At 39.6% G+C, this 19,659-nt stretch overlaps 1 protein-coding gene across 9 annotated transcripts in view; it reads right to left on the bottom strand.

Annotated features, from left to right (window-relative positions):
- Nucleotides 1-19,659, bottom strand: part of RNF111 (ring finger protein 111) — a 118,781-nt gene that overhangs the window by 83,017 nt on the left and 16,105 nt on the right. The window contains exon 2 of one of the 9 annotated variants that reach the window (XM_030930926.1): nucleotides 12,632-12,693. The exons of the other annotated variants lie outside the window; for them this stretch is intronic. The gene's annotated coding sequence lies outside the window, so the exon portion shown is untranslated. The remainder of the gene's footprint in view (nucleotides 1-12,631; nucleotides 12,694-19,659) is intronic. 9 annotated transcript variants of the gene reach the window in all.

Here is a 19,659-nt window from a genome sequence, read left to right as displayed (position 1 = left end):
TTCAAGTGGCTTCCAGATTTCCTTGGAGATTGGAACTGAAGAGTTCTCTCTTTTAAAGTGATAGAAGCCAAACTTAAAGACAATTGATGTTTTTATAAATATATGGAAAAGATATCTGCTTCAACATGTCTTCAAAATTTAACAATCTGTAACAGGTAAATGTAGAATTAAACCATATTCCCAAATAAGCTCTTAAATCTTTACAGCAGCACATTCTACATTCTTAACTATTAATTTTTTTGTCAATACTATTAAATGGCTTGGTCATTCTCTTATGAATAAGCATTGTCACATACGCTGAATGACGCATTTACCATCTCTAGAAGGTCAAACTTAAAAATACAAAAATAAAAATTATTGTGGCCTATACAGCAGTGGTTTCCAGCCTTTTTGGCACCAGGGACCGGTTTCGTGGAAGACAATTTTTCCACGGACCCAGGGTGAGGATGAGTGGGGGTGGTTTGAGATGATTCGAGTACATTTATTGTGCACTTTATTTCTATTATTACATTGCAATATATAATATTATACAATTCACCATAATATAGAATCAGTGGGAGCCCTGAGCTTGTTCTCCTGCAACTAGATGGTTCCAACTGGCAATGATGAGAGAGAGTGACAGATCATCAGGCATTAGAATCTCATAAGGAGCATGCAACCTAGATCCCTCACATATGCAGTTCACAACAGGGTTCACGCTTCTATAAGAATGCGGTGGCTGATCTGACAGGAGGCAGAACTCAAGTGGTAACGTGAGTGATGGGGAGTGGCTGTAAATATAGATGAAGCTTCACTACTCATCCACCACTCACCTACTGCTACGTGGCCTAGTTCCTAATAGGCCACAGATGGGTACCAGTCGGTGGCCCAGGGGTTGGGGAACCCTGCTGTACCAAACTCTTTGGAGAAAACAATGTCACTGAAGCAGCAAGCACATCCTTGTGACAGGCAGGAAATACTGTTTTAAACAGGTAGGGTACAACAAAATTATGGTGGGCCCAGCAAGATGAAAAATGTTGACTGACATGGTATACGCTCAGTTACTCAATAATCACAGAATAACTACTTTATATGCTGGATCTGTGGGCAGAGAGAGAAAATACAGGGTCCTATCCTTCAAGAAGCTCACAATTTAGTATGACAGAATTATAGAATAAAAATATTTAGACCAAGGTGGGCAGATCACGAAGTCAAGAGATCGAGACCAGCCTGGCCAACACGGTGAAACCCCGTCTCTACTAAAAATACAAAAATCAGCTGGGCGTAGTGGTGCGTGCTTGTACTCCCAGATACTCGAGAGGCTGAGGCAGGAGACTGCTTGAACCCCGGAGGTGGAGGTTGCAGTGAGCCGAAATCACGCCACTGCACTCCAGACTGGCAACAGAACGAAATTCCATCTCAAAAAATTTATACATATATATGTGTGTGTGTGTGTATATATATATGTGTGTGTGTGTGTGTGTATATATGTGCGTGTGTGTATATATATATATAAAAAGAATAAAATTGATCAGGACCAGTGGCTCACACCTGTAATCCTAACATTTTGGGAGGCAAAGGTGGGCAGATTCCTCGAGCTAGGAGGTCAAAACATGGCAAAATCCCATCTCTACTAAAAACACAAAAGTTATCCAGGCATGGTGGCATGCACCTGGAGTCCCAGTTACTCAGGAAACTGAGATGGAAGGATCACTTGAGCCCAGGGGCAGAGGTTGCAGTGGGCCAAGATCATGCCACTGCACTCCAGCCTGGGCCTGAGAACCTGTCTCGTATAAATAAATAAACAGCCAGAATACATTATAAACATGCCATAAATAAAAGCATTCTGTAGGAACAAAAGGAGGAGGCAATTAAGGACTCTGATAATGGCTTCATAAATAAAGTGGCATCCAAGTCAAACCATGAAGGATGCACAAGATGACAGTGGGCGAAGAATATTCATTTCAAACAATGCTGAGACATGGCAAGAAATGGCAACATCTAAATACTCTAATGCTTGGGACTGTAGGTTCTTTTGTTCTTTTTTTTTTTTTTTTTTTTTTTTTTTTAGTAGAGAGAACAAGCTGGGGTCAAATTAGCAGAGTCAGTATAGGTTTCTGTTTAACCTAGTTTGAGGGAGACTTACCTGAGGAGCCGAAGGGAATAGACTAGAGGGAAAGTCTGAAAGACTACAGAGGAAGCTCTTGCAGTGATGGGGACAAAGAGTAGTTTTAGCAGTTTTACCACATTAACATGCCAATTGTTACTAACAATATTATCTCCATTTTTATTAAAATATATAAAATATTTCAATACTATTGTAAAACTATATATGAATTCATAAGAATGATAAAAGAATAAAAATTTAGAAACATACAAAACACAAAACATGAGAAATATCTCTAATATGCTAATATGTAAAGAAAGCCTTCAAAATGGTAAGGAAAACATAGGTGACATCTATCTTACCCATAATATTTTTATTCTTTATTTCCCTTTTGAGAAAATTATAAAGAAAAATAACAGAATAAAAAAAATTCAACTTTGGTCCTAGTAAGTACTGATCTAAAACTAAGGCTAAATAAAAAAGGCCAAACTACAGAATTTTAAAATAACAAGAAATTGGGTGGTAAGGCACAGTGGTCAGGCTCACATGTGTTATCCCAGCACTTTGGGAGGCCAAGACAGGCAGATGGCCTGAGGCCAGGAAGAGACCAGCCTGGGCAACATGGTAAAACTCTGTCTCTACAAAAAATACAAAAATTAGGGGAGAGTGGTAGCACACAAATGTTGTCCCAGCTATTCAGGAGGCTGAGGTAGGAGAATCGCTTGAGCCCAGGAGGTCAGGGCTGCAGTGAGCCATGATGGCACCACTGCACTCCAGGTGGTCCATAAAGGAAGACTCTGTCTCCAAAAAAAAAAAAAAATCTGCAATTCCTGTTAATACAATTTTTCAAATACACCTCTTTGTTCATGACAGTTTTCCTGATAACATGCTTTCTTTCTGCATCCAAAGAAAGATCATTTTTTCTTAGGCTCAGAATAAAACAGAAGACTCTAACAACTTTCCCCTATGTGCTTGCCCCTACAACAAGTATACATTCCTTTTGAAACTTTCTAACTTCTAAAGAAACAGAAAAATGCTTTTGAAAAGCTGTTTTCTATAATTCCACAGCAGAAAAGTGAACACATAGATACTGCCAAGTATTATGATACAAATGTGATAGAGCAGGTATTTTTACCCTTCACTGTTCCTCCAAATATCTAGATTCAAACTCCCCAAGCATTCTGCACAGGAACTGAGGAGTCAAAAAGGGCACTAAGGCCCAATGCTCAGATTCTGACTTGTAATACCATTCTCCAATAAAAGGAACAAAGGTCTCTTGGTGAAACAGCTGATTTCACCAGGGCATTGAAAATATAACCCTGGAGCATCTTGCAGTGCCAGAAATAAAACACACAAAAGAATACGGGCATGTCCAACAGGACACTGGAGCCAAGCTGAAAGGGCTCCCAAAGGCCAAAGCTGGAACAATTTTGACAACAAAATAAATAATGTAGTATCAGTTCTAGTCCAAAATTTTAAAATGAGGCTGGAGGCAGTGGGTCACACCTATAATCCTAGCACTTTGGGAGGCCGTGGCGGGCGGATTGCCTAAGCTCAGGAGGTCAAGACCAGCCTGGGGAACATAGTGAAACCTCTGTCTCCACTAAAAAACACAAAAATTAACACGGGTGTGGTGGCGCATGCCTGTAATCCCAGCTACTCAGGACGCTGACATATAAGAATTACTTGAACCTGGGAGGCAGAGGTTGCAGCGAGCCAAGAAAGCACCACTGTACTCCAGCCTGGGCAACAGAGTGAGACTTTGTCTCCAAAAAAAAAAAGAAAAAGAAAAAAAAAATGAACATCCATGAATCCATACTGATATAAATAACTCTTCCTTACAGAAGAATTCCAAATCTTTATGTAGACACTCCCTGGTCCAGGAGTTGAAGCTTAACAACCCTTCCCCCACCAATCTCAAGTAGGCAAGAAAAGAGTAACTCTATATTGGAGAAACCTGGCAAACACTACTCAGCCAGGTGACCACAATTAATCAAATCAGTGCTAACTCATGTTGACACCATGTACTCCTGATACAATGTGATGAGAAAGGCAGGGCACTTTACCTCCATGGCATTCTTTCCCAAAACCCCAAACTCTGAGAAAAGCATTCGGCTAACCTAGATTGAGGGATGGTCTATTAAATATTTGACAGGTAATCCACAAAACTGTTAGTCACAAAAAGTAAAGGAAGACTGAGAAACTGTGAAACCAGAGTCTACATTGAAATATTATCTGGAGTTTATTTAACAGTGATGTATCAATGTTGGTCTCCTAGTCATGACAAATGTGCAATGGGTAAGATGTTAACAATAAGGGAAACTAAGTGAGCAATATATGGGAACTCTTCTAAAACTACTGCAAAATAAAATCTTTTTTAAAAAAACAAGGGTATTATTTACAAAGTTCCCTCGATCCCTAGGAAAGGCAGGAGAGAAATGAGTGACTATGGAGCTTACCCTGCTCTCCAACTTCACCATCCATTCTTTCACTACTGCCAATCTCCAAAAATCTAAAGCTGGAACCAGACCGTGCATGGTGGCTCACGCCTATAATCTCAACACTTTGGGAAGCCAAGGTGGGTGGATCACCTGAGGTCAGGAGTTCAAGACCAGCCCGGCCAACATGGTGAAACCCTGTCTCAACTAAAAATACAAAAATTAGCCAGGCATGTGGCAGGCACCTGTAATCCCAGATACTTGGGAGGGCTGAGGTGGGAGAATCACTTGAACCTGGGGGGGCGGAGGTTGCAGTGGGCCGAGACTGCGCCATTGCACTCCAACCCAGGCGACAAAGCAAGACTCTGTCTCAAAAAAAAAAAAAAAAAAAAAAAAACAGAAAAAAAAAGCTGCAACCACCATGAGAAAACAAATGGCCTAAAACCATCCAGTTGCTCCACTGGGATAGCAAGGCATACATCTGTATATACTGAGAAATTATATGTAAGTCAAAAAATTATAGGTAATTTTTCTATGGAAAAATTATCCAATCATGTCATCTTCTCAAATTACCAGTAGTAATTTTCCAAATAAACACATTTCTTGTGTTAAAATGTTCAGCAATCATGCATTAATAGTCAGTATGAACACAAAGCATACATATGCCCAAGTGTGTATACCTGTGTTTTATCTGTTTCTTTGTGACATAAAGCATAAAGAAAACCTACTATTAAATGAGAACAGATAAGTAGTACTTCAAAGCACTAAAGGCTAAGGATCTTAATCATCAAATACTACAATCACCTAAGTGGAAATTAAGACAGAACCTAAAGGCTAAGGGTCTTAATCATTAAATACTACAATTACCTAAGTGGAAATTAAGACAAAACCTAAAGGCTAAGGGTCTTAATCATCAAATACTACAATTACCTAAGTGGAAATTAAGACACAACACTAGGACAGGTGCGGTGGCTCACGCCTGTAATCCCAACACTTTGGGAGGACTAGGTGAGTGGACCACCTGACATCAGGAGTTTGAGACCAGCCTGGCCAACACAGTGAAACTCCGTCTCTACTGAAAATACAAAAATCAGCTGGGTGTGGTGATGCATGCCTGTAATTCCAGCTACTCAGAAGGCTGAGGCAGGAGAATTGCTTGAACCTGGGAGGTGGAGGTTGCAGTGAGGCAAGATAGCGCCACTGCACTCCCACCTGGGCGACAGAGCGAGACTCCATCTCAAAAAAAAAAAAAAAAAAAAGCAAACAAAAAAGAACACTAAAATTAAGCCACTTATTCTTATATAAGCTAGGAATCTTTGGTCCCAACTTTGACAACCTTAGTTTGGTAGTGAACCATAAGACATTATCTTCAGTTGGAACATATGCCAAATGTCAGTTTCAATGTGCTATGAACTTCTTTGTGTTCCCCAAAATTCATATGCTGAAGTCCTAACACCCAGTACCTCAAAATGGGTCTGTATTTAGAGATAAGACTTTTAAAGAGGTAATTAATGTTAGATGAAGTCATATGAATGGGTCCTAATCCAATCTGACTGGAGTCCTTAAAAGAAGGGGAAATTTAAACACACAAAGCAACATCAGGATGCAAACACACAGAAAAAAAGACTGTGTGAGAACACAGCAAGGGGTCATCTGTAAACTAAAAAGACGGGCCTCAGGAAAAACCAAACCTGCTAACATCTTGATATTGGACTCAGTCTACAGAACTAGGAGAAAGTAAAGTTTTGTAGTATAAGCCACTCCATCTGTGACATTTCATCATGGCAGCCTAAGCAAACTAATAAACTGTGGAATAAACACTTTCTGAGTACCTTAAATGTGCTAGAATGCCCAAAGTATTGTAAATACAAGAATGAATAGACACAGACCAGTCCTGAAGTAGTTATAGTCTAGCAGTTAGTGAGAAATATCAGTAGGTAATCAAAATGCAGCATAAGTGTTATGACAGAGGCATGCATTGAAACTTAATAGAAGTAGAATCTATTCTGATTCTGAAGCAGAGGGTGTACCAGGAAAAGTTTTCCAGGAAGGACAAAAGAATGAAATTCGAAGAAGAGAAATCCAATTACCCTATTTTTCATGGCAGAGGTTCCCTGAATCAACTACATAATTAACAATGAAGTATACCTAAAAATGTATAAAACAAGTTATATGAAAGACAAAATACAATCTTCTGATAGACAATTTTTAATCTTCAAGATGTCAAATTCAAACAACTATCAATCTAGAACGATGACTGTTAGGAAGAAACGGGGAAATTAGATGACTTCTTCAGACACTTTTGAGCATATGAAAAACTAGACAAAGGTCCATGGAAGTACAAAATTCCCCTCAGAATTCATTCCAATTAAATAATAGGAGGAGGAATCTACTTTATTAGACCTAAAACTCCAGGTTCTCCTTTAATCTTCAACATTACTACTAAGCTCCCAACATATCTCATCAGACAACCCAGTCTTAATCTTTTCATTACCTTCCAGCAGGGAGAACTGTAAGTTACAATACACTTCAAAGATTAAAACAGATGTGGTGGCCAGGCATGGTGGCTCATGCCTGTAATCCCAGCACTTTGGGAGGCTGAGGCAGGTGGACCACCTGAGGTCAGGAGTTGAAGACCAGCCTGGTCAACATGGTGAAACCCTGTTCCTACTAAAAATACAAAAATTAGCTGGGTGTGGTGGTGGGCACCTGAAATCCCAGGTACTTGGGAGGCTGAGGCAGGAGAATCGCTTACACCTAGGAGGCAACAGTTGCAGTGAGCTGAGATCACACCACTGCACTACAACCTGGGTGACAGAGTGAGACTCTGTCTCAAAAAAAAGAAAGAAAAAATAATAAATAAATAAAACAGATGTGGAATCCAGCTATCATCTATCAAAACAGACACATTTGCAAAAATATGAAATTTGCTCTTCTCAATGTTTTTGTTTTGAAAAAGTTATTTTCATAAAATACTATTTATATTTACATGTAACGGGTTTATTAATTTCAAAATAAATAATTTTCTTAAATTAAAACAAAAAGAATACCAAAACTTATCTAAAAATATATAATTAGCAACATAAAACAATGTTCACAATTAAAAATTTGCCTGTAACATGTATTCCAAAATCTGTTTTTAGTCATGATTTCATGTGAGGGCATAAACAAAATGTTGTATTCTCAAATGATACAAAGCTAAAAAAGGACTGCATATAAACTGAATGGCACAATCAGAACCTGAAAATAATTATTAAAGCTTACAATTTAGCAAAACCATTTTAATTTTTTGTTTGTTTGTTTTTGAGATAAGGTCTTGTTGTTGCCCAGGATGGAGCACAGTGGCAGGATCACAGCTCCCTGCAGCCTTGACTTCCTGGACTCAGGTGATCCTCCTGCCTCAGCCTCCCAGGTAACTGGGACTATAGACATGAGCCATCATTCCGAGCTAATTTTTTGAATTTTTTGCAGAGACGGGGTTTTGCCATGTTGCCCAGTCTGGTCTCAAAATCCTGGCTTCAAGTGATCTACCTGCCTCGATTTCCCAAAGTGTTGGGATTATAGGTGTGAGCCACTGCTCCCGGCCACTGAATAATTTCCTTGAGTCAAATTACTGTATAATATTCTGGACACTCACTCACAAATGCTCCAAGTTCTAATTTTGGTATCGTTCTATAAAAGCACTGTATTATCTAGCCACCTTTCTTCAGACTCAAATATCAAAGTTTTCTGATCTGAAATTATCAAACTCTAAAGACTTTTTCACAAGTCATCACCATTTGGTCACTTATAAAAAGCACAATGGGATAAAGTGGGTTCTACCAGCATCTTCCCTGACACAGATAGTCACCCTCACAAAGACTATGCTCTAGCTAATATGAAATATCCCAAAATAAGAAAAAGGAATCCTCCCAAAACTGATAACATGTAAAAATAAAATACGTGGCTGAGCGTGGTGGCTCACGCCTGTAATCCCAGCACTCTGAGAGGCCAAGGTGGGCAGATCACCTGAGGTCAGTAGTTCGAGACCAGCCTGGTCAACATGGTGAAACCCCATCTCTACTAAAAATACAAAAAAATTAGCTGGGCATGGTGGTGCGCCTATAATCCCAGCTGCTCAGGACGCTGAGGCAAGAGAATAGCTTGAACCCAGGAGGTGGAGGTTGTAGTGAGCCAAGATTGCGCCACTGCACTCCAACCTGGGTGACAGAGTGGGACCTCACCTCAAAAATAAAATAAAATAAAATAAAATATGTAACAATATTAACACAAAGGACAGGAGGGGAGTAAATGAAAGTATACTGTTTTAAGTTTCTCATATTATACATACAACCATCTATTATTCCTTGAAGACTGTGATAAAGATGCATAGCATAAACCCTAAAAGAACCATAAAAGATTTTTTTTTAAAGTATAAGCCAAAAGTGGCGATAAATGTAATATGATTTTTAAAAACTCTCAATCCAAAAGGAAGCAGGAAATGAGAAAAGGAACAGGTGGAACAAACAGAAAACCAACAGCAAACTGACAGATTTAAATCCAACTGTATCAACACTGGGGCTACTGGTGTAAGGACAGACTAGAGTCCAGAAATAGACTCAGATACATCATCAAATGATTTTCCAACAAAAGTGCCAAGACAATGAGGAAGGAACTGTCTTTTCAACAAATGATGGTAGGCTGAGTGCAGTGGCTCATGCCTATAAATACCAGCACTTTGGGAGGATGATGTAGGAGGATTGCTTGAGCTCAGGAGTCAAGACCAGCCTGGGCAATATAGTGAGACTCTGTCTCTACAAAAAAATTTTAAAACTAGCCAGGCATGGTGGTGTATCCCTGCAGTCTCAGCTACTCAGGAGGCTGAGGCAGGAGGATTGCTTGAGCCCAGGAGGTTGAGGCTGCAGTGATCCACGATTGTGCCACTGCACTGCAGCCTGGGCAACAGAGATAGAGTCTGTCTCCAAAAACAAACAAACAAAAATGGTAGTGAAACAACTGGAGAGCCAGATAGGAAAAAAAGGAATCTCAACACCTACCTCACACCAGATACAAAAACTAAACCTAAAACTATAAAGCTTCTAGAAAAAACATAGCAGAAAGTTTATGTGATTATATCATGGGCGAGGATTTCACAGGATACAGAAAGTACTACCATTTCTTAAAAAAATTAATAAGCTTGACTTTATCAAAATCAAAACCTCTGCTCTTCAGAGACAGCATTAAGAAAACAAAAGGACAAGCTGGTAAGCTAAAGACAGATAAAATTATATATACATATGTTTGTGTGTGCGTATATATAAACACATATATGTAATTTGAATACTGAATATATGAAAAAAACTCTTATATCCTAATAAGACAACCCCACAAAAAAATAGGCAAAAGATTTTACAAAACATACAAAAATAGCCAATAAGTAAATTTAAAAATCTTCAATATCTTTAGTCACCAGAGGAATGTAAATATAAACTATAGTAAGCCCCCATTACACACCCAACAAGACTAAAACTAAAAAGACCAAAACCACCAAACATTGGCAAGGATATTCCACAACTGGAACTCCACACATGACTCTCTGGCAGCTTCTAATAATGTTAGCTATGCATACATTTAACCTATGATCCAGTAATTCCATGCCTAAATTGGAAAACATGGATACAAAGACTTGTATATGAATGTTCATCGCTTTACTCATAATAGCCAAAAATTAGAGAAAAAATAAATCTCCAAGTGAATGGATAAATTATGTTATACAGCTACAAAGGGATACCAAACAGCAACAACAAAGAAGGTACTACTGATACATGTATCAATATGGATTAATCTCAAAAATATCACTGCTAAGGGAACAGCAGACACAAAGTATCCATTTGAAATTCTAGACAGGCAAAACTAATCTAAAGTAAAAAAAAAAAAAACAAAAAAAAAAACACTTGAACATTGGTTCTGTCTTCAAGGGATGGGGACAGGACTGACAAGGAAGGAGCATGAGGGAATGACTTTTCGAGGCAATGGTTGTTCGTGCTCAATACCTTCATAAGGATTTGGGTAACAGATGCATTTGGCAAAACTTAAATGGTACACTTAAGATTCGTGCATTTCACTGTATGTAGAGTTTACTTTAAAAACTGTAAACAGCCTGTAATTCCAGCACTTTGGGAGGCTGAGGCAGGTAGATCACAAAGTCAGGAGTTCAAGACCAGCCTGGCTAAGATGGTGAAACCCCATCTCTTTTTTTTAAAAAACCCCATCCCAATCTCATTGGTTTTTAAAATAAGTTCACTATACAAAATCTGGAATACCCAGAAAAACCACAGAGAAATTAAGTCCCAATCCCATCACTGAAATAAAATCACCAATCTTTCCTTCTCTTGCCAATGACCACGCCTACTGGAGATAAAAATACACCTTATACTGTTTTCCTTAGAAGGAAATACAGAAATAGTGATGTCCTCAATTTTGGAATTCTTTACTCAGGTAACTCAAAACCCACTGATTTAAATCCCCACATCCCCATCACCACTGTGACTCATTAGCAAGTTATTAATCATTCTGTGCCTGAATTTCCTCATCTGAAAAATGAAAATATTTATCACAAAGGGTTGTTGTAAATATTGAACAAAGTAACATATGCACATGATAACTCTTGTTGTTGTTTTTAAAGATGACGAGTCAGCTAGTTTTTAGAAATCATCCAGGCAAAGGAAGTCCACAAGCTTCTTCCCTTTGAATTCTTCCCCCTACCCACCACCACATTTTTTTTAAGCAGGCCTTCAATCCTCTAGCTACACCTACCTCAAACTAGTCTAACTTATTCGAGTGAACCTCAAATTCCTCTTGAAGATTAAACCAAAACATTGAGTTGTTAAAGGCCAAAGCAAAGGTTGCAGTAACAAAATAAATAAAAATAAAATCAGCAAACTAAATTAAAAAGATGACAGCTGTCCGGAGAAGGCAGGATCTAATGTTGGGAGCAAAACTGTCCAAGGAAACAATTTCTCCTTGAATGAAGTCCAACAAGTTTATTTAGATAAAATTTGTTTTTACTCCACATATATGATTTAGGTCAGTCAAAACATGCAACCTGGAGAATAGTAATGAAAGATTATGTTCTAGAGGCTGGGTGCAGCGGCTCGTGCCTGTAATCCTAGCACTTCATGGGGGGGGAGGATTGCTTGTGCCCAGGAGTTTGAGATCAGACTGGGCAACACAGGTGAAATAGGTGAGACTATCTCCACAAATAAATAAACAAACAAACTGTATGTACTAAAGAAAGAGAACATGAGTTGTAAGAGGAAAACCAGGAAGAATTATTGACACTTTAATGCCTGACAGTCAAGGCGTACTGAAAGTTGGAATTTGGGAGAACACCTCTGGATAGACATCGTGCCCATAAAGTGAACTTGACAAGAAAAAAATAATTTAAACCATGTAGCAGATTATGCTTGCCCTTCTGCTCACTGATTATATGCCTAGAATCAACACAAAATAGAAGATTAAATTTTGCTGCTCTATATTAGGTCCCACTTTCCAAGTGTCTCTCAGAATGTGAGCATCTTACTATGCTGTCAGATTCTAATCTTTGGAGCCATTTATTTTTCCCACATTACAGGCCATATACACAAACTTACTCTTTCTCTGATATTTAACAATGAAAACATGATTTGTTCCAATAGGGGAGGGAAAATGGGAAGTGCTGGACTTTCAGAGACTGCATATTTTTACTGTATATTTTAAGGGCAACTTTAGGGATTTCCAAGGTTATCTCTGACTAAATGCTATTTTTGTTTTCCTTGGATCAGTATATTCAGACAGTGAAGTGAAAATTCTTGTTGCAAGAAACAAAAAATGCCAAGATATTAAACAACTCTAGAATACTGGTTTGGGGAAACCAAGAATTCATTATCCTGTATGCTGATGTCAGCTACTTTATTTAACAAACCTTTTTTGGTTTGAATTTTTCCTATAAGTCACTGATCAAGGTGATAAAAAGATAGAAAGTTGCTACCCTTTCCTAACAAATTTCACATTCTAGATAAAAATAGTAATCACAATCCTAATGTGAATTATTGTACATGTTAAGTCTCATCTATGCACATTTATTTACCTGTATACTTTTTTGCAATCTTCAGACTGTTAGTTTCAGTAAACCTAAACAGCAAGTTCCTTCTGTTGGAGATAATAAAAAGAGACAACTGAGGATCAGTAAAGATAATTGGGAGAGAAAAGAAGGAATATTTTAAATTGAAGCTTGTTAAAGACAGATAACGAAAAACAAAGTCAAGACCTTAAAACTGCTAATCCAGAACTGCCATCTATGAGGGAAAAAACATGCATTCACATTGGAATAAAATAAACCCAAGAGTCTGGGAAGAGGGTTTCAGAAAGATGAATTCAGCTATGGCAAGGAGGATACACACAGGATAGGTCATTCAAACTTCTTCCATCCCAAGCATCTGGAATGAGAACAAAACCTAGAAAAGTCACTCAGGAAACAAATTAATTTTACAGTAGCCTATTAATATTTTAGAAGATACAATAACACTGACAATACATTAGCTATCACTTACTCATTTATGGTTCTCATTCAATAAATATTTATTGAAAGCCTATAAAGAGCTAGGCACTTGTTTTAGGCACTGGCATCAGCCATGAACAGGACATAGAAAGTCTTTGCTCTCATGGAAATTACATGCAAATGAGAGACCAAAAAAAACCAAGGTAATTTTAGAGCAAAACGTGCTATTAAGAAAATAGGTCGCATGCAGTGGCTCACACCTGTAATTCCAGCACTTTGGGAGGCTGAGGCAGGCAGATCGCTTGAGCTCAGGAGTTCAAGACCAGCATGGGCAACATAGCAAAACCCTCTCTCTACAAAAAAATATTTTTTAAAAAATGAGCTGGGTGTGGTAGCAGGCACCTGTAGTCCCAGCTACTTGAGAAGCTGAGGTGGGAGGATGATTTGAGCCTAGGAGGTGGAGGTTGCAGTAAGTAGGGATCATGCCACTGCACTCTAGTCTGGGCAACAGAGCCAGACCCTGTCTCAAAAAAACAAAGAGAAAAAGACCAGGCGTACTGGTTTACGCCTGTAATCCCAGAATTTTGGGAGGTCGAGGTGGGCAGAGGGCTTGAGCTCAGGAGTTCCAGACCAGCCTGGGCCACAGGGCAAAAGCATGTCTCTACAAAAACTTAGCTGGGTGTGGTGGTACATGCCCGTCCCAGCTACTCAGGAGGCTGAGGTGGGAGGATCGCTTGAGCCCGGGAGGCAGAGGTTGCAGTGAGCTGACATTGAGCCACTGCACTCCAGCCTGGGCAAGAGAGTGAGACCTTGTCTCAAAAAAAAGAAGAAAGAAAATAAAACAGGCAGTAGGATCACTTGAGGCCAGGAGTTCAAGGCTGCAGTAAGCTATAATAGCACCTGTGAATAGCCACTGCAATCCAGCGCTGGCAACATAATGAGACCTTATTACAAAAAGGAAAGAAAGAAAACAAAACAAATGCTAAAGGCTGACTATCAACAGGATCCTCTCTAAGAAGCTAAAAACATGAATCGTAGCCACTAGTCAGTCAAGCCACACAATTCTGCAGGAAGAGTATTCCTGGGAGAGAAAAAAATAGGAAAGACTATGTGACAAGAAGATGCCTAACAGGTGCAAAGAACTGAAAGAAGGGAAGTAGAAGGAAAGGGAAATGGCACACAATGAGATCAGAGGTAGTCAGGGCCGGATCAGGTAGAGCCTGTAGGGAACTTGTTGAGTTTGGTCACTCTCTTTTTCTTTTTTTTTAATTAAACGCACAGCTATGAGGGCTTTCACTCAGAACTTCAGTTCCCATGACTACTTTTACGTAAGATTATTACATATGTTACATACGTTACTCAACCATACTTACCATATTTACCATGGAGATTTTCAGGAACTTGGCCCTCACAGTAGAAGAATGTTCTAATAAAACATGGTAACTGCTACAAATAAGTACCAAATACTATGGGAACACAGAAGGGACAGCTATTAATTCTAAAGGAAAAAACTGAAAGAAGTTTAAGAGCTGACCTTTAAAAGTAAAATTTCAAGTGGAGAATAAGGATAAGGATACATCAGAGAAACGGCAGGAAGACAGTCAAGAAAACAGAATGGTGAGTTTTAACCAATACTATACAGTAGTCTCCCCTTAACCACAATTTATTGCCTATGGTTTCACTTACCTATGGTCAACATGGTCCAAAAATATTAAAGAAAAAACTCCAGAAATAAACAGCTCATAAGCTTTAAACGCTTATGAATGCCTACACCGTGCCCAAGTCATTAACCTCACTTTGCCATTTTATCATCATTTTCCATCATCACAAGAAGGGTGAGTATAATATTTTGGGAGAAAGAACACATTCACATAATTTTTATTGAATATAGTTGTAATTTTTTGCTATTAACATCTTACTCTGCCCAATTTGTAAATTAAACTTTATAAAAGGTATGCATGTTGTGGTTGTAAGCATCTACTGGGGGTCTTGGACTGTATCCCTCATGGATAAGGGAGGACTACTGTATCTAGTTCTTTAAACATGATTTCATAAAAAATAAAATAAAATCCCATGATAATACAGCTTTTGTAGCTGTTCTGTAACAAATCTTATATCACATGATTTTCTTCACTTAATAAAAGTATTAAGTATTTTCTATTAAAGACCCTAGCTGTCAAAATAGACTTAGGCTTTCTAAAGCGAACCTATTCACCAAATGTGGAGAGCCCAGTTCCATATCACTAATACAACTTTTTTCCGGTAAAATTATCATGATTATCAAAAGCAGAAGTTCACATATTTTAACAACATGGTAAGATAAAGGTATACAAGACCTTTATCTCAAATCTCCCTCCAATCCCCACTAAATTGATAGGAATTCTTTTTTTAAATCAACAACAAAAATAGGAACTAACAGCAGGTAAAGTAGAGATGGCAATAGAATCCTGTTACCTGACTGACAGGAAATCCAGAAAAGAGAAGAGACGTAAAAAATGGCTAAGAAGTTACCCAAGGTAATATAAGTATTTCATATAACTGAGGAACATGAGCCCCTGATACCTCTGTTCTCAGAGACTACCATTCTCCTCACCTACTCCACGAAAGCCCCAATCGTTTCTAGGCTATTTCTCAAGCAGGTCAAGCACGCTACGGCTAGTCACACTGCCTTCAATGCTCTTCCCCCAGATAACCACGAGGCTCACTCATTCACTTCCTTTACATCTGTGTTCAAATGTTTCCTTATCCGTGATACCTTCCCTGAGCACCTTACCACATTAGTAGTCAATACCAACATCAAAATTTTCGTGGAAAGGCAAAAAAATAAAAATATAAAGTTAACCCCACCCTCTAGCTTCCTTTTCCAGGTCACTTATTTCCATAATCACCATCCACAAAATTTGTTTCCTTACCAGAGCAGAGATTTTGTTTTGATCACTACTATGTGCCCAAAAGCTTAGAACACATATTTGGCTTTCAATAGGCATTTGCGGAATTGTTGTTTAAAATAATCAAAAATTCTGACATAACTGAAAGATGGGGTGAAAGGAGAATAGTGGGCTCATCAAAAATTGATTAATTCTCTGGAGCAGCAGTTATCTTTTTTTTTTTGAGACAGAGTTCAGCTCTGCCACCCAGGCTGAAGCGGAGTGGTGTGATCTCGGCTCACTGAAACGTCTGCCTCCCAGTTCAAGCAACTGTTGTGCCTCATACTCCCTGAATAGCTGGGATTATAGGTGCCCGACACCACACCCAGCTGTTTTGTATTTTTAGTAGAGACAGTGTTTCCCCATGTTGGCCAGGTTGGTCTCGAACTCCTGACGTCAGGTGATCCACCTGCCTCGGCCTCCCAAAGTGCCGGGATTACAGATGTGAGCCACCGCACCCGTTCCTGAGGACCTTCATAATCTTAAAAATTGGCCAGGCACTATAGATTGCTTGGGCCCAGGAGTTTGAGACCAGCCTGGACAACATGGTGAAACCCGTCTCTACTAAAAATAGAAAAATGAGCCAAGTGTGGTGGTACGTGCTTGTAGTCCCAGCTACTTCGGAGGCTTAGGTGGGAGGACTGCCTGAGCCCAGGAGGCAAAGAATGTAGTGAACTAAGATCTCACCACTGCACTCTAGCCTGGGTATGAGAGACAGATCCCGAATAAAAAAAAAAAAAGGAAACAAAAATCATTGGAAGATTTGAAAAAGCTTTCATATCTATTGATACTTACTGATATGGTCTGGATCTGTGTACTCACCCAAATCTCAGGTCAAAGTGTAATTCCCAGTGTTGGAGGTGGGGCCTGCTGGGACGTGATTGGATTATCGGGGCAGTTTCTAATGGTTCACACCATCCCTTTGGTGCTGTTCTCATTATGGACTTCTCACGAGATCTGGTTGTTTAAAATTATGTGGCACCTCCCCCTTCTCTCCTGCTCCTGCCATGTAAGACACCGACTCTTGCTTTGCCCTCTACCATGAGTAAAAGCTCCCTGAGGTCTCCCCAGAAGCAGATGCTGCCACGCTTCCTATACAGCCTATGGAACCTTCAGCCAATTAAACCCCTTTTCTTTATAAATTACCCAGTCTCAGGTATTTATAGCAGTGTGAGAACGAACTAATACACTTACCCTATTAGAAAGTAAAACTCATAAATGCTTTAAAATGTATTATTTTAAAACTGCAGTAATAGGCCAGATGCGGTGGCTCACACCTGTAATCCCAGCACTTGAGGAGGCTGAGGTGGGCGGATCACTTGAGGTCAGGAGTTCAACACCAGCCTGGGCAACATAGTGAAACTCTGTCTCTACTAAAAATACAAAAATTAGCCTGGTGTGGTGGTGCATGCCTGTAATCCCAGCTACTCAGGAGGCTGAGGTAGCAGAATCGCTTGACCCTGGGAGGCCGAGGTTGCAGTGAACTGAGATTGCACCACTGCACTGCAGCCTGGGTGACAAAAGTGTGATTCCATTTCAAAAAACAACAACAACAACAACAAAAAAAAAAACACTGCAAACCCACCATATCTAATAAAAGTAACTTTTATTAAAATATTTTCAAAAACTTAATGAGTGGTAATACTACACATTTTTTGCAAATCTCTCTAATGGCTAGCTTAACAGAAGAAAGCCGGATTGTCACATCTCCATCTGCAGTCAATCTATCAGGATATGCTGTTCTGGTTAAATTATAAGAAAATCCAGTTTCACACAAATATGTAGTTGAAAAAGGGAGTAGTATTTTTAATAACCTTTTCAGGTAAGTGTGGGTGTTATTCCTCTTTGATACTACCCCAATACTTTACAAAGGCAGCTTTAACTTAATTGCAATGTGGAATCTGAAACCATATCAGTGAAACCTCGTACTATCTCAGTGAAAAATCAACTGTTCGATACTGCACTTTACATAGACTTCACCCAGACATGACTTTGTAACATCATTGTCATCTGAAAAATATTGTTTCACCAAGTTATGTACCTCTTTCAAACATGACACATTTCATTATGTAACAGTAAAAAAAAAAAAAAAAAAATCATTTGTTAATAACACAACCAATCTCATTGCAAAGTCCTGAGAAACTGCCAAAATTACAGTGACTGATAGGAGTTTTCCACAATTCTAATTTTTGCTTGAAAGTCTGAATTTTATCTCGGCAATAAATTCTGTCATTTGTTTTTCTTGAAGTGAAAGGCTCACTTCATTTATTTTTGAGAAAATATGTAAAAATATTCAAATTCACATAAATACAGTTTGCTTCTTTCAAGTAAAAATGTGTTCCATGAAAAAACTGACTAGTTTGCTAATCCAGTTTATAACTAAATCAAACAAGCTCTTTTCTCAAAAAAAGCATCACACTGTGGTATGCAGTGGAAGACCCTATAACAACCTTCCCAAGAACATAAGAACACACCGAGGGGAAGAACACTCACTGGAATCTTTCAGAGGGTGGAGGGTGAGAGGAGGGAGAGGATAAGGAAAAATAACTAATGGGTACTAGGCTTAATACCTGGGTGGTGAAACAATCTGTACAACAAAACCTATGACACAAGTTTACCTATGTAACAAACCTGCACTTATAGCCCTGAACTTTAAAAAAAAAAAAAAAAAAAAAAAAAAACAGGCCAGGCGTGGTGGCTCAAGCCTGTAATCCCAGCACTTTGGGAGGCCGAGACGGGCGGATCACGAGGTCAGGAGATGGAGACCATCCTGGCTAACACTGTGAAACCCCATCTCTATTAAAAAATACAAAAAACTAGCCGGGCGAGGTGGAGGGCGCCTGTAGTCCCAGCTACTCGGGAGGCTGAGGCAGGAGAATGGCATAAACCGGGAGGCCAAGCTTGCAGTGAGCCAAAATGAAGCCATTGCACTCCAGCCTGGGAGACAGAGCGAGACTCCATCTCAAAACAAAACAAAACAAAAAAAAAACAACAAAACTTCCCATTTTGTCACATGGAATATAAAAAACACATGTGCTCAAGAATCGACATTGGGAATATGAATCCTTCTGGCAAGATGGCCGAATAGAAACAGCTCCAGTCTCCAACTCCCAGCGCGAGCGACACAGAAGACCGGTGATTTCTGCATTTTCAACTGAGGTACTGGGGTCATCTCACTAGGGAGTGCCGGACAATCGGTGCTGGTCAGCTGCTGCAGCCCAACCAGCAAGAGCTGAAGCAGGGCGAGACATCGCCTCACCTGGGAAGCGCAAGGGGGAAGGGAATCCCTTTTCCTAGCCAGGGGAACTGAGACACACAACACCTGGAAAATCGGGTAACTCCCACCCCAATACTGCACTTTAAGCAAACGGGCACACCAGGAGATTATACCCACACCTGGCCGGGAGGGTCCCACGGCCACGGAGCCTCCCTCATTGCTAGCACAGCAGTCTGCGATCTAACCGCAAGGCAGCAGCGAGGCTGGGGGTGGGGCACCCGCCATTGCTGAGGCTTAAATAGGTAAACAAAGCCGCTGGGAAGCTCGAACTGGGTGGAGCTCACAGCAGCTCAAGGAAACCTGCCTGTCTCTGTAGACTCCACCTCTGGGGACAGGGCACAGCTAAACAACAACAACAAAAAAAGCAGCAGAAACGTGTGCAGACGCAAAAGACTCTGTCTGACAGCTTTGAA

Source organism: Rhinopithecus roxellana, chromosome 5 (assembly GCF_007565055.1).
Source record: "Rhinopithecus roxellana isolate Shanxi Qingling chromosome 5, ASM756505v1, whole genome shotgun sequence".
Classification (NCBI taxonomy): domain Eukaryota; kingdom Metazoa; phylum Chordata; class Mammalia; order Primates; family Cercopithecidae; genus Rhinopithecus; species Rhinopithecus roxellana.
The sequence above is the reverse complement of the archived record's forward strand: the minus strand, read 5'-3'. Positions and strand labels throughout refer to the sequence as shown.